This window comes from Lathyrus oleraceus, chromosome 1 (assembly GCF_024323335.1).
Source record: "Lathyrus oleraceus cultivar Zhongwan6 chromosome 1, CAAS_Psat_ZW6_1.0, whole genome shotgun sequence".
Lineage (NCBI taxonomy): Eukaryota > Viridiplantae > Streptophyta > Magnoliopsida > Fabales > Fabaceae > Lathyrus > Lathyrus oleraceus.
Window position 1 is genome coordinate 431,915,368 of NC_066579.1, and position 14,706 is coordinate 431,930,073.

The 14,706-nt window shown below is 38.5% G+C and overlaps 1 long non-coding RNA gene across 2 annotated transcripts; it reads right to left on the reverse strand.

Annotated features, from left to right (window-relative positions):
• Positions 1–483: 483 nt before the first annotated feature.
• LOC127080044 (uncharacterized) lies at positions 484–2,579 on the reverse strand. Of its 2 annotated transcripts, none has more exons than XR_007788003.1 (3): positions 2,120–2,579; positions 925–1,189; positions 484–794 (listed from the first exon to the last, which is right to left on the reverse strand). It is a non-coding gene; the product is annotated as an uncharacterized LOC127080044 (long non-coding RNA). The 2 variants fall into 2 exon arrangements; XR_007788004.1 differs by having other exon boundaries at positions 925–1,043; positions 1,126–2,579.
• Between the last annotated feature and the right edge of the window lie 12,127 nt (positions 2,580–14,706).

The following is a 14,706-nucleotide window of genomic DNA, read 5'->3' on the forward strand; positions in this document are numbered from 1 at the left end:
GCCTTGAACTTTGACCTAGTCAACCCTAATTCAATTGGAGGAGGTTGTTAATCATTATGTCATGCATCATGTCATCATTGAACTTTCTTGTGGAATTTGAATCATCCATTTAACTTACATGTCTATATGTTTGGGGATTTCATCTGGTTCAAGCTTTTTTTCAAAGCATTCATACATATGCATTTCTAATTCATTTATTCTAAGTCCATGGTGCTTTCAAATTCACAGGTCTTTGGTCTTTGAATTCATGTTTGCATTGGTGCGTTGACCTTTGGGCCATTGATGGTTCTTGATCCATTATAATTTATAGGGGTATTTCTTCTTGATTCATCCATTAATCTTGGTCCATTTGGTTCATGTGTTATCATGTGCTCATGATCATTATGATTTAATGGACTAAGGTGATTATTTCATTCATATACCATTTTGATTTTGTTAAAAGTCAAGTCTTGTTTTACATACAATCATGTTTATTTCATCAAAACAATTGAGTTTTCATTCATTCATAAAGATATACATTGTCCATTACAAAAGAAAATACAAAAAATGCAATTTTTACAAAGGTTGACTTTTTAGTCAACATTTGACTTTTGGATCAACCAGTTGACAAAAGTCAACTAACCTATTTTTACTTTATTTAAACCCTAATGATCATTGTATCTTCATTGTTGCACCTTTCCATGTGATTCCATGATCAATTTCTTCATGAACAAGAAAGCCACCTTTTGCATCAAGATATGGTCATTTGTCATGCCTTAAAGCATTGCCTTGAAACCATGACTAAGCCAACAACCCTGCATTCACAACATGCTAATAACTAAACATTGCACATTCATGATTCTAGTCTTAGCAAAACATGAAGCAGAACCAAGGTAAAAGACATCACAAAGTCAAATTTGAAGTTAGCAATGCACAATATCATACATGCTGCAAAAACTAGTGCAGGAACATTGGCCAAGTTTGAGCCTTGCCATGAGCCTATGCATGCCATGGAGTAGTCCAAAACACACTTGTAGAATCACCACACAAAGCAGAACCATGGTCTAAATCAGAATTTGCAAACCAGAATGAGTGAACCTCCTGGACATAACATCATATATGCTATCAGAACCTAGCAAAACATACCAAAGTGAAGTCTGCACACAAGCTGAGCCACTATGAACCTGAGCCTTCCAACCTGCACAAACCACTGCAAAACACAATTCCATAATAGTCCAGTCAATAGTAATGAATTCAGTTTAAACATTGACCATATCCATATCTTTCAGTTTGACAACAATACAATCCAACTAACATTGATTAGCATGACATTCAATCAACTTTTGTTTTAGTAATTACATTGACTCAAAATTAATCCAAAGCAGTCTAAGCTAATAATCAACAACATTTGAGTTTTCTAACAGAAAAAACACTTCCAAATTAGTGTAATATGTCTTGCTTCAAGAAACTCATTAACAGATGGCAAACTGCACTAACAGAGCCCAGAAGCTGACAGTTTAAGCTGTTTTTTTCCTCTTAGCAAAAATTCAATCCTAACAGTTTGAACCCTAATTTCTAACAGTCTGCTAAGCTTAACTAATCCCACATTTTAATATCCATTCAACAAATCATAACTACCTTAATTGTTAATGCATTTGCAAACCAATTGATGGTTCATGGATTGAAGTAATAACCCACAGTTCATAACAGAATAACCGAATTCAAACCAAACTAACTCAGAGTTGCAATTAACATTTTCGCACCTTCCAACTAACATCCATAACTAACTTCTGCATTTGAGATTCATTTGAGGTGAATTTCAATTGAATTTCTAACCGAATCACAACCTATATATACCATCATCATCAATTCATGAAAGGGGATACACAGTCATTGCTCAATCTTTATCTTCTTCACTATCTCTCTCTCTCTCTCTCTCTAAATCCACCCTCGCAAAAACTCTCTCCTTCCATTGTTGCTCAGAGCCTCACCTTGAAGATCTGAAATAACAAGAGCTAGAACCTAACCTCTCTCACTCTCACACACGGGTTGAATCAGGAATTCATCCTCATCTTCTACAGACCACAGTCACCAAGAAGAAGAAGAAGAAAGCAAGATCAAGGATTCAAGGATTTCATACCTGAAGAAGCTCTGGTATTTTTGTTCAACACCATCATCTTCGATTTCAACAAGCTCCGGGACACTCCTCTGTTTCGTAGGTAGGCTTTACTCCTTGCTTCACCTTGAATTTGTTGCAGTCATTGTAGTGGTTAGGGTGAGGAATTAAAGACCTAACACGAGGGGCTTTAATTCCTTCTGATCGTTGTTTAATTTGCATTTCAAGATCCATGGTTCATGTGTGATTGGATTCAGTTAACGTTCTACGCACGGTTTTGGTTGAAATTGATTGGGGATTTGAATTGGGGAGGATGATGCGGTTCATGGGATGGTTAAGATTTTGATTTAGGGTGGCCACCGCCGCCGGAAGCGATTTCCAACGCAGAGGTCCACGGTGGTCGTGATTGAACAATGACCTGAGCTGAGGGTATGGGCAGGGCGCGCACATTGTAGTTCAGTTTTAAATTCAAATGGTGACTTCAGTTTCCACGAGTACATTTGACTGACCGCATTCAATTGCTCACGTGCTTGTTCAACTAGTTGTGATTCTGTTGGGCCCTTGGATGTGGCCTTGTTTGGCTTTACTGAGATTTCATCCCTTTTTACTTCTGCACCCCCCATCAACCAAGATATTGTTACATTGGGCCAGTAGCTCAGGCCCAACTGCGTTTTCTGTCAGGCATATCCATTGTACATGATTAACCATAACTTTTAATTTAATTCAAACCCTTTGATTTAAGTTGATCAAAAGAAATTTTGATTAACTAAATCCTTTGATTCATGTATAATCTCACAATCTATTCAAGTGATCAAAAGTTCTTTGATCACTTGATAAGACTATTTCTGTAAAGTTATGGTTCTCAAGGCCTCAAGTTCAGACTTTCATGCAAGGCATCCAAAACAAATCAAGCAGTGGATTATACAAGACATATCAAAGGTGTTTCTTCAAGAGCTTGTTAGTCAAGATCAAAATTGTGTGACATGGGCCTTAAGAAATAGGGAATGAATGAGAGTTGAGAGTTTCATTAACTCATTCTGAATATCTTTGGGTACGGGACGAATGACCCAGTTGCTCATCGTATTCACCTTTATTCATAAAATTTAACACAATTCAAATCATACGATTGTCAAGTCTCTCCTTCTAAAGCAACAATGAAATAATCAAAGGTCTTCATCAACAACCTATCAATCATAATTCAAGTTGTATGTCATGAACCTTAAGTAACAAAGAATGATGAGAGTGGAGAATTCATATCCTTGTATAGGGTATCCTTGGTTACGGGACGAATGACCCAGTTGCTCAATGTATTCGCCTTTGTTCATAGACTTTAGTGCAATTCGAATCAAATGATTGACAAAGTCTTCATCATCACAAGGAGCGACAAGGATTCTTCTTCAACAACTTGAAAGTTGTAATGAGAATCACATGCCACGAGCCTTTGGGTACAGGATGAATGACCCAATCGCTCATCGTATTCACCTTTACTCATAGGCTTTAGTGTGGTTCATATCCAATGACTACCAAGTCTTCTTCCCCTTTTATTATCATATCATATCTCTTGCCTCAATCTCTTGTTGTCATCTGTAGTAGGTTGGGCTACAAAAGTTTCGACTTTCTCATTGCACCGTGAGAATACGTAGGCACGAGAATTAAGATTCTCCATGAGATGCCTTATTTATTTCTACCTCATTTGCTATTATTCACCAATCAATGCCATCTTTTTTAGATCAAATATCATTTTCCTTGGATTCCATGCATATCCTTTTAGAAGATTTTATCAGAGTCCATCTTGTGAACCAAGAGATGTTTGTGTTGTTAAACCAAACACTTTGTTTACTCTTTGGTTCATGGTTTATTTTCTTCATGGATCCAAAATATCATTCTTCTTTGATTTTAAATTGTTTGTTCACTACAATGATATATTGTTCATTGTACCCCAACAACACTTTCTTGTGGGTCTCATACCTACTTTTTTAGGACATTTGTCCATCCCGTGAACCAAGTGATGTTTGCCTTGATGTCAAGCATTTAGTTCTTTATTTTTGGTTATGACAATACAATGGGTATGCATTTGTCCTCCACATCTTAGTATGTATCTCTTTTACTCTTTGGTTCAAAGCATTTGCCTTCATGGTACCCCAAGCCACCATGTTCTTTTGGTACAAGTTACATTGTTCATCACTACAATCATACCCTTGAAGTTGTGTTTGTCTTGTTAGTCCTAGTTGCATAGGCAAACACCTTTTTGTTTTTATCCTTTGATTTTCGTAGTTCCACGAACTAAGAATGCTCTGACTTTCTCATTGCATGATGAGAATACGTAAGCACAAGGTTGCGAATCCTTGGTGAGCATAATCCTAATTATTCCTCCTGCCTTATGGCACCATTCATACCTTTCATGATCCATGGTCTACCTTAAATCGTAAACCATTCACCCCAGTGACATACTGTTTCTTTGAAACCAAATACCATTTTATTTGGAATTCCATATATACCCTTTTAGGACAATTGTCCACCTTTGTGCCAAGAGATATTTGTGCTATAAACCCAAACATCTAATTCATTCTTTTGTTTATGACAATACGGTGGCTATGCCTTTGTCCCTCCACATATTAGTTGTGCCACCTTTACTCTTGGGCTTCAAATACCATTACCCCCATGGATTCAAATATACCCTTACCTTTGGTTCCAAACTATACATTTTCAGTCACTGTTACCAAACCCTTTAATTCTTTGACTTTGGTCACTTTTCCTATCATTCCATTCATTTCCATGATGCACTCATAATACCATCTTCATTCACTCCATGTGATATACTGCTATCTTTGAGCCAAATACAATATCCCTTTGAGCTTCATCTTGTGTTAGTTTGTGAACCAGAAGTTGTTTGTGCTATAAAACAAAACGCCTAATTCCTTGTTTTTCGGTCATGACAATACAATGGGTATGCCCAGTTTCCTCCACGTCTTAGTCTATGCCAGTTTTACTCTTGGGTTCATATTTCATCCCTTTTGGAGTCAAACAACATAATCATTTGGTTTAGACCATACCTTTATCACAAATTTTGTTCATCTCCCACAATTGGTTCTATGAACTACGAAGCTCTGAATTCCTTATTTCACTATAAGGATACGTATGCATGATGACCCTAATCCTCTCCGAGCACGCTATCTATTTATTTCCCTTTTCCCTTTATTCTTTTGTGAGTAACCTTAGATATAACATCCATTCAAGCATAAAACAATCAAAACAGTTCCCGTTGAGTACAACGGATGTTAGGGGTGCTAATACCTTCCCCTTACATAACTGACTTCCTTACCTAATTATCTCTTTCCCTCGGGTTTTATTGATGTTTTCTCTTTCCTTCGGGAATAAATAAAGTTCGGTGGTGACTTTGTTGTATGTTCGAGTGTGCGATACCTTTGGGTATATTTCCGCTAGCTTCAGATGGTGACTCTTCTGCAGATATTCTACTGCTTGGAGTATTTCCTAGTCACTAAAAGGAGTTGAGCCTAGATTTAGTTGTTTTCACTTATTTTAGGTGTTTATGTTTATGCTTTACTCGCTTTATATTATTCATCATTTACTTTACTGTCTTGCATTATTGCATACTCTATCATGCTGGATATCTATATATGCTGTTGTTGGGTTGAGGTTGATGTTACATGAGTGAAGATCTACACCCGAGCTTAGTACAAACGCAGGATAAACTCGTGAATAGTCGTGTACACTTGTGTTTCATGCGTTGGGTTGTCACGAGAACCACGCCCATACCGATTGAAAACAACATTGCTATAATTCCTTACGACTTCAGATTCTCGATTAACCACGCGGAAGAAGGCAGTGAGGATGATTGCGAGCTTCCTAAAGAATTGGCCAGACAGTTGAAACAAGAAGACAAGTAAATCCAACCTCATCAGCAACCAGTGGATATGATCAATCTAGGGACCAAAGAAAATAAGAAAGAGGTTAAGGTCGGCGTCGCCTTAGAGGATAAGATCAAAGAAAGATTAGCCAAGCTTTTACATGAGTATGCAGATGTGTTTGCTTGGTCGTATCAAGACATTTCAGTACTAGACACAGACATTGTCATACACAAGCTACCACTCAAACCAGAGTGTTCGACGGTCAAACAGAAATTGAGAAGGACTAGACCAAACATGTCTCTCAAGATCAGAGAGGAGGTTAGAAATTCGACGTAGGATTCTTAGCCATTTCCAAGTATCCACAATGGGTTGCTAACATTGTGTCAGTCCCAAAGAAAAATGGGAAAGTCAGAATATGCATAAACTACAAAGATTTGAACAGGGCAAGTCCTAAAGATGATTTCTCTAACCCTACATTGATATACTGGTAGATAATACCACTCACTTCTTGGTCTTTTAATTCATAGATGGATTCTCTGGTTATAATCAGATAAAGATGTCTTCTGCCGAGATGGAGAAAACCATGTTTATTACTCCCTGGGGCACCTTTTGCTACAAGGTAATGCTTTTCGGACTGAAGAATGTTGTGGAAATATACTGGAGGGAAATGGTGACATTATTCCATGATATGATTCATAAGTAGATAGAGGTATATGTTGATGATATGATTGCAAAGTCACAGTCTGAAGAAGATCCTATAGCCAATTTGCAGAAGTTGTTTGATCGTATAAGGAAGTTCAAGTTACGTTTGAATCCTGCAAAGTGCACTTTCGGAGTCAGATCGGGGAAATTATTTGGTTTCATAGTCAGCCAGAGAGGAATCGAAGTTGATCTTGACAAAGTCAGGGCCATCCAAGATATGCCAGCTCCGAGGATATAAATAGAGGTTCGAGGATTCTTGGGAAGATTAAACTACATCGCTAGGTTTATTTCGCATCTTACAGCCACCTGTGAACCAATCTTCAAGTTTCTCAGGAAAGATCAGTCCATTGAGTGGAATGAAGGTTGTCAGAAGGCTTTCGAAAAAATCAAGGAATATTTTCAAGAACCACCTATCTTGATACCACCGATTTCAGGAAGACCGTTGATAATGTACCTAACAGTACTTGACGGTTCTATGGGACGTGTACCGGGGGAATAATATGTGACCGGAAGAAAAGATAATGCAATCTACTACCTAAGAAAGAAATTCACTAATTGCGAATCCCGATATTCACTCTTGGAGAAAACTTATTGTGCTTTAGTCTGGGCTGCTAGACGTCTAAGGAAATACATGGTGTGTCACACTACCTTGCTAATATCCAGGATGGATCCTATCAAATATATTTTTGAAAATCCGACGGTAACAGGAAGAATAGTGTCATACCCCAAAATTTGCCCATTAATCTTGCAAAACATTTCTCGAAGCACTCCGACTTATTCTGCAAGGCACTGACCTTAAAGGAACAAAAGCCCAGCTCACAACAGACCCAATCCAGAAAAAGGCCCAAACTAGCTTGCTCGCTAGGCGAGCAATCCCTTCGCCTAGCGAACCCTTCGTTATGTTGCTCGCCTAGCGAAGCACCCAATCCAGAAAAAGGCCCAAACTAGCTTGCTCGCTAGGCGAGCAACTCCTTCGCCTAGCGAAGCTTGCGATATATCAGAATTTTCGGGCTTCATTCTGAGCCCATTAGGTCACCACAATCACTATAAATACCGACACTTCAGTCACGAAAAGAGACAGACGAAGACGGACGGAAACCCTGGCATAGAAACCCTGGAGATCAACTTAGAGTATTCCGAGTAAAGAAACCCTGAAGGCCGCTCATCCGCTCCGAAGCTACCGCCGCCCAACTCCATCCGATACCAGGAGTGGTCAGTCCTTTCAACATCGCAGCTCAGTGGCAAACAGGTTTGCGCGTCACTACTGTTTTATGCTTTTAATCGGTAATCTCTACATGCATAAGACATCATGATTAAATTTTCGGATATGTAATTTGATTTCACATATGAATTTGAGTATGCCTGAATATCCTGAATGTTTGTCCATGCTATTCCTGTAATTAAATGCCATGAAGTTCAGGGTTCCGGAGATCACGCTGCTGTCAAACTCAAAACCCGTCGCCGCTCGCTAGCACATCGCTAAGCGAACCTGGAGCGAGTACTCGCTAAGCCTTCGCTAGGCGAAGCAGGGGCGAACGAGACAGTGGCTGTTTTGTTTCTTTTCTGTTCTGCCTTATGCTTATCTAATCAAGATTCATTATAATTCTGCATTATTTGGCCTGACTTTATGACTGTTGTGTTGTAGTGCAATTTTCAATTGTACTTTACCTCGATGCTCTAACCCGTGTGCTGAATTGTGTAAAGGTTTACATATTTCCGAGGAAATGGCAGGCTAGGTATTCCACTTTATGTGTGGGATATCCTTATGGAGATGGATTCCGAATTACTTAATTTTAATGTGGAGATTCATCCTAAATTACCTAGCTGATTTTAATGTATTGATTTCATCAATTTTAACGTGGACCTAATTATCTAATTGATTACGGCTATCTAATTAATTGTAAAACTTTGCCTTTAAATAAGTGATCTTGGACCTCTCTTTGTTACCCTACGATTACGGTATTATGGTCACGTCCCGCGAATGTGGGGATGCACTTAGCCAAGACCCTTCGGTTAAATCATCATAGTCCCTCGAATGTTGCCTTTGTCCCTCGATGACCCTTCGGTGTAGCCTACGGTTAAATGATAATCGTCCCTTCGAATGCTAAGGTATCCTCACAACTGTTGCCTTCAATGACCAATCGATGACCCTACGATGACCCTTTTACATCCAAAGGATAAAACTACTTACTTCTCAATAGTAAGGACAGTTTTACCCTCATAAGGATAGGAAATGCCCGTAAAGACCTTGGATAGGTATAACTCTTAATTGCTTATTCATAACCTAAAATACTTTCAACGCTTCACACCTTTCAAAACCTCTTTTAGAAAATCACCACTTGGCATACATTCGTACTAGAATCATTGCCGAGTTATATTTTTCTAAACTATTTTCAAAACTAAACGATATAACCACTTTGTATACATTCATACAAGAATCATTACAAAGTTAAATTCTCCTTTTCAAAACATTTCCTACACATTTCTCAAACACTTTTTCAAACTAGAAAAACATAAATGATTAAGCAATTAAGAGCCCATGGATAACCATGGATACAAAGGGTGCTAACACCTTCCCTTTGTATAATGTACCTCCCGAACCTAAGAATCTAAATTAAGGTCTTTCCTGTTCTTTTCCACCTTTCCTTATGGGATAAAAGAAAAGTCGGTGGCGACTCTTGCTAACCACGACATTTGCTTTCTAAAGCAAAAACACCTAAAGTCAGTTCACCGTATTGTCGCATCCGCGAAAAACAACCGGCGGGCTAAAACAAAAAACAACACAGAGCCGCCACCGTGCGTTATTTATCCCAAAAGAGGGAAAGGAAACGCTCAGAGTAAACCTGGGAAAAGCATGGTCTCGCGACCAAAGAGAAAGGGTACGGGAGTCGGTTACGCGAGGGGAAGGTATTAGCACCCCTCACGTCCGTCGTACTCGACGGGATCCACGCTCAAAAATAGAAAAAGGTTGCTAAAACAAACACATCACACACACACACCGAAAACAACACAGGTGGGGGAAAAGAGGAAAGAGGGCTCGCTAGGACATCGCGTCCTATGCCTACGTATCTCATCTGGAACGAGAATCAGAGCTGCCGTAGTTCGGCTCACGCACGCCAAACAAGACACACACAAACTCAGGCAAACTTGGAACCCGAATGCCAATCGCTGGGCTTACATCGGCTTCCGAACCAAACACAATCAAGATACGGACAGCCAATCGATGGGCTTACATCCATATCCTGATACACAAACTTAACAAGCAAACGCACACAAAAAAAGGAAAAAAGTGCCCGGAGAGACCTCGCACGGTCTCCTGCCTACGTACCTCATCTGGTATGAGGATCAGGGCAACGTAGTTCCCCCCAACGGGGGAGAAAGACTAGCCAGACACAAAGGGAAGACACACTACCAGGGAGCTGTACTCGAGCCTAGCGTTATCATGCATCATTGCCCTATGTTATGGTTTCTATCTACTTGCACCACAGCAAGCTAATCCTATCCAGGAAGAAAGCAAGCATGCGAGCATAAACAAAGCAAAGCATTCACATTTCAGATAGCACACACTATATCCAGTCAAGTGAGGCTCAAACAATGGGTCAGACTGCCAAGGCAAGTCATCTGTACAAGGGTAGTGTTAGCTCTTAACCCTGACATTGAGAGTCAGGGTGAAGCTGATGAAAGGTGAGTGAAGATTAGACTTCACAGCTCTTATCCCTGGCCAGGGAGAGCTTCAGACAAAGGAGTGTGGGTCCAGAAAGAGGGAACCCTTCTACACTCAAGACACTGACACAACTGTACAATGTACAAGATCTTGGGTTTGTGTCCCAATGCATCAACACAGTGGTGTGAGCAGAGGGAAGACTCAACAGAATAGTGGGAGATAGACTGCATATCTCTATGATCCACCAATTGCCTTAATCAAGGTCTTTACCTGCTTGGGGACAAAGTTAAACAATCACAAACATCGCCTTTTAAGGAGGACTTCAGACAGTTGCCTGGCCAAGTAACAGGCCAGGTCTTCCAGACTACATGGAGAATAGAAATTCTACCTCAATTGGTTTATATAACCAAGCAACAGCAAGCAAGTTCTCAAGGAACTGTAAGCAACTAAATGTACCTGAAATCAATCAAGTATCATCAGTACTCAGACAAACCAACAGTAAACAGCAAATGTTAATCTGTACAGTCAAACACAAGTTAATGCACACAAGTGCAAGCCATGAGCTCAAACTCAAGCATCAAATCCTACAACACAAAGTCAATGTTAGTTTACAACATCAAACAAACTCAATTTACAACTTGCATTGTTCTCCTTAAGGCATTTGCAGCTCAAACCTGAAACACAATTCCAAAGGTGAGAAACAAGACCACTAGGCCAAGCCTAGGGTCCAAAAGAGATGAAAAATCCAAAACAGCAAGTGAAAATTATCCAAAATCACATTCAAACAAATTAGAAGCAAATGCAATTGGTCCCATGCTCATATCAATCACCATTATCATTTCATGCACAAAAAGGCACCACACATGCAATTTGCAACCTCAAATGACCAAACAGAATGATCAACATCAAATCCACATCAAAACAATTCAATTAATTCCACAAAAATTCAAGTATCAACAGAACATATCCAATGAATAGCATGTCAAATTTCAGCTCAATTGGACAAAAGGAAGTAGGTCAATGAAAATCAGAAAGTTCAGACAATTTCAAACAAGCCAACACATGGTATCCAAACAAGCATCAACTTCCAAAAATCATAAAACAGTGACAATACATGATAAATGAATGGGATCAAAACCACAATGACCTATAATGTGTCTACAATCCACATGTCAAATTTCACATCCATCCAATACACCATGAGAATTTCACAAGCAAAATACAATCATGTATCACAAAATGTCACCAAATGAGCATACAGAAGAGAAAATCACAATCAATTAGAAAATGCCATAAAAAATTCCATAAACAATCACATGTGATCTCAACATACATATGTTCATTCATGCAAAATTTTGGCTCAATCTAACATCCCTAAGCACATCAAATAAAATCATGAAATTCATCAAGCTTGGTGTGACACAAATTGTCACACCTCAATTCAAAAATTCATATCTCCTCAACCAAGTATCCAAAAATTACAAACTCTACATAGAAATCACCATCAAAGTGTCCAGAATATGCACAAAAACTTTCATCCATTTCTTTGAAAGCATCAGCATTTTATGAATGATATGGCAAAGCATACACATATGTTACACTACCAAGCAAACCCTAGGAATTTTGATTTTTTACACGTGCACAAAAATCACAAAAATCATGATTAAATTCTACACATTATAAGGATCATCATGAAAAAAACCTCACTCAGTTTGGATAAAAAATGAATCCTCTATGAATTTTTTAAGTTCATGTAATCAAAAATGAAATTGAAAAGAAAATGAAATGAGAAATAATGAAATAAATTCTGATAATGGCAAAACTGTAATTCTGAGAAGCCAGGGCAAAATGACGCCGCTCCATTTAATGTGTTGGCACGCGCTCATTGGACAAGGCTTGGCGGTAAACACAATTTGAACGCCAGGCCAAGGTTTTGAAGATCTACGCGCTCATGAATACGTTCTTCATCAAGAACAGCCAGAAAATTCCAGAAAATTGGCAAGAACTTTTTCTCACCAAATGCAACAATCCATATACCATCGTAACCGTCCTTCAACCTAGATTAAGGATATGTAAACGATTTGCCCTAACTCTAACTGTAGCGACGGGATCAAACGATTTAAGAAATGATCATCAAACTTCAAATCACGATTACTCTCTCAATTCTCAACCAAATCAAAAACTATGAGCATCATGTTAATCTATGTTGAAAGCTCTACAAAAGCCATGTAATAGTTGAAGCAATTGAGGAATTCGAAGGTTTACCTCTTGGAGATGGCAGACGCGAATTCTTGTGTTTCCAAGTGTAAAAACCAAAAACAGATGAAGCTTGAGGCTATGGAAGGTGATTGCAATGCTTACCTCGATCCAACACAGCTCCAGATGCAAGAACTAGTAAAACTCCATTGTTGTGCAAGCTTTGAACAGTCCACTTTCTTGAAGCTTTAGCCACGAATTCATCAAAACAGTTTGTCCTCAAGGTTTATGGAGCATGAATCCATCAAGAATCATCAAGATTAATGCAGATTTGGTGAAGATTTGGATGAGAAATGATCAAAAATGTGTGATGAAGTTTGAGAGAATTGTGAAGTTTTGGAGGGAAATTCAGTTACAATTCTTGGAAAATGAAAATGTGATTATGATTCTGTTATGATTAGCAACTTATACTCACTCCTTAATCCACTTTGTTAATCCAAATTAGCAAATTGGCTTGATTAGCACAATTGCATTTTTAGTGAAAGTCCAAAAATGACCTTTCCAAATATTCAATGCAACAGTAAAATAACAGTTGGAACAAGTCACATTGGCCATTTGGAGAGTGTTGGAATTGGTCTTGTGTGAAAAATCCAAGTATTTCTCAAAATCACATGTTCACACCAAAAATTCAAAAGAATCCACTTGAAATTTGACTTTTTGCCTTGACCAATTTTGATGAATTTTGATTATGCACCATGAAAGTACATGTGAAATGGGGTTTGCTCAAAGAAAGATCACCCAAATTGGACATTCCATGTGAAAGTTATGCCACTTTGATTTTAGGCATTTTTGGAAAATGAATGGACCATAACTTGTCAACCATACATGGGAAATTCAAGTTCTTGGACTTTTTGGAAAGGTGAGAGCAAGATCTACAACTTTCATGTTGAACAAATTTTCATTTGAAGCTTTTTTGGACATGTAATTTTGTGGTGAAAAACTTTCCATTTTTGGAAACTTCCATTACAAGTCACTTTCTATTTTTGGAAAGTTTTCTCCTGATTTTATTTTCTTCATTCTTGATGTTTGAAATGTCAAATGAAACTTGTTTCAACATGAATGAAGTGTATCCAACTCTCTCCCACCTCCAAATCCATAAAATCAAGCACAGTTGACCACAGTTGACTTTTCTGACTGATAGATGAATTTGGCTATGCACTGATCAACTTGAGCCCCAAACTCCTGATGAAATGGCTCAAGGATGAAACCCTAGCTTCCATAAGCTCAATATAATCATGAAATGATCCTCATATCCATTATAGACCCCATCTCCTTGCCATGCCCTGATTGGCCCAATGCAGATGATTAGGGTTGACCAGTGGTCAAAACCCTAATCCCAAGGTATCTGATCAATCTCTTGAACCTCTTGGATAATATCAAGACCATGATGATGATGATGTACTATTTCAACCAAGATGAAGACCAATCTCCTTGAGAATCATGAAACCCTAATTTGGATCACCAACCCTCAGATGATTAATGATCAGTCCATTCAATCAATGAAACCATCAGCTTGCACATATCCACCTCTTTATCTTCTGATCAAGACTTGGAAGATGACTTGCACAATGTAACCACATGATATGCAATGCAATGTCTAATGACCTAAAATGATATGCAATATGTTAAGCTAGTCCCAAGAGAGGAGGGCAAATTTTGAGGTGTTATAGCTGCCCCTATTCAATCCACTGTGAACCTGTCGATATGAATAGCCTCGACTTTCAGATGATCAGGATGAAGAGTGATTGAATACCAAGAACAGACGAACAATTTGCACTCTGATGAGAAAATAATTAACAATGCCTGTTGTCATACGGTGAACTGACTTTAATGTTTTTTTTATCGCAATGTCGCGGTTAGCAAGAGTCACCACCGACTTTTCTTTTATCCAATAAGGAAAGGTGGAAAAGAACAGGAAAGACCTTAATTTAGATTCTTAGGTTCGGGAGGTACATTATACAAAGGGAAGGTGTTAGCACCCTTTGTATCCATGGTTATCCATGGGCTCTTAATTGCTCAATCATTTATGTTTTTCTCGTTTGAAAAAGTGTTTGAAAAATGTGTAGAAAATGTTTTGAAAAGGAGAATTTAACTTTGTAATGATTCTTGTATGAATGTAT